We start from the raw sequence: 1967 nt of genomic DNA, 5'->3' as shown, positions 1-1967 counted from the left end.
AGGCCAGGCTTTGACATACAACACAACCACAAAGGAATGACCAACATTTACAATCATGGACTTTTCTTCCAATGCCTAGGTTCTCTAACTAATTACTCTCAACTTCAAATGAAAATTTCTTAATATATTTAATTTTACACCTTGGGCACTGTACAAAATTATGTGGATTAAGACTCATATTTGCATGAATGTTAAGATAAAAAAAACTTCATCTAGGAGAGCACATGCAGTACTCCCTAACATATGCAACATCTGAAACAAGATTCAGATGAACGCTTGTTAACTTTTTTTTTAGTTTAGGATATCATTCAGACACAGCCCCTGAAACTAAATTCCTTCTGTGTCTGTCTCTGTCTCTGTCTGTCTGTTTGTCTGTCTGTCTGTCTGTCTGTCTGTCTGTCTGTCTGTCTCTCTCTCTCTCTCTCTCTCTCTCTCTCTCTCTCTCTCTCTCTCTCTCTCTCTCTCTCTCTGTGTGTGTGTGTGTGTGTGTCTTTGTGTGTTAAGGCTGTACATGGTTTGAAGAAGTGCTTTGGAATTTTCTGACCTTTTTCAGGCTTTCACTGCTGAATCAGACCAGGGATTTATCTTTGATATCCTATTTCTCATAATGCATTACAAGAAAATGATGAGATTACGAGAAGACAGAAAAATTTAATGCACGTTAGTTATAATTGATAGTTGTTGACAGCTTAATTTTCCATGAATATGCCCTGTTACAGCCATCTAACTTGCTTGTTGTGAATTCTGTGATCTTACATGAAGAGGAGCTTTCTTTTGTCTGAATCTTTGACTACTTAGCTTGATACTGGGTCCTTTATCAATTACTCTATTGACCATAATTCTCAGGATAACTTTTCAATACATTACACATGTAATGCATTTTACAGAAGCCATTTTTAATACATCACTCCCCAAAGTACAGGACATTCTATTTAATTAAGAATTGCTTATTGCGTAACAATTTATTTCCTGCTACAAATCATAACCGAAATGCAGAATTCTGTTTAGAGGAACACCTTGAGCTTTCTGAGAAACACTGTGCTCTTTAAGAATGACCATGGGATCCTGGTTCTTCAAGGAGCGTGGATTTCTTCCTCCAGGCATGGGAAAGCTGAATTCTTACCTATTCCAGACAACAGTTGCCAAGTATAAATGTGACCATTTGAAGAGTAAAAGGCAGGGGTTCATGGGAACAAAATGCCTAAGAGAAAGATTCAGGTCATGAGTAACATTTTTTTCAAGGGAAGGGCCTCTGACAGGATTTAAATTTACTGAATAACAGAATAATAGATTTGGAAGGCACCTTGGAGGTCTTCTAGTCCAACCCCTTGTTCAAGCAGGAAAACCTATACCATGTCAGAAATGTTGTCCAGTCTTTTCTTTAAAAACTTCCAAGTGTTGGAACACCTACAACTTCTGCAGGCAAGCTGTTCCACTGATTAATTGTTCTAACTATTAGGAAATTTCTCCTTCATTCTGAATTGAATCTTTCCTTGATTAGTTTCCATCCGTTACTTCTTGTCTGCTTTCAGGTGCTTTGGAGAATAGGTTGACCCTGTCTTCTTTGTGGCAGCACCTAAGATATTGAAACAGTGCTATCATGTAACCCCTAGTCCTCCTTTTCATTAAACTAAACCAGGGGTAGGCAACTTTGGCTCTTTTATGACTCGTGGACCTCAGGAATTCTGGGAGTTGAAGTCCACGAGTCATAAAAGAGCCAAGGTTGTTGTTGTTGTTGTTATTATTATTATTATTATTATTATTATTATTATTATTATTATTATTATTATTATTATTATTATTATTATTATTATTATTATTCAAGGTTGCCTACCCTTGAACTAGACCTACCCAAGTTGATCCTTCATAATCCTGATAGGATTTGATTGTTTTCAGTTCTAGGTCCCAGTTGCTAAAAAGTAATATATACAGTATATATATTCAACTTTTTCATTGTTCTTGGCTTA

Source organism: Vipera ursinii (genome assembly GCF_947247035.1).
Source record: "Vipera ursinii genome assembly, chromosome: 1".
Lineage (NCBI taxonomy): Eukaryota > Metazoa > Chordata > Lepidosauria > Squamata > Viperidae > Vipera > Vipera ursinii.
This window is presented reverse-complemented; position numbering follows the sequence as displayed.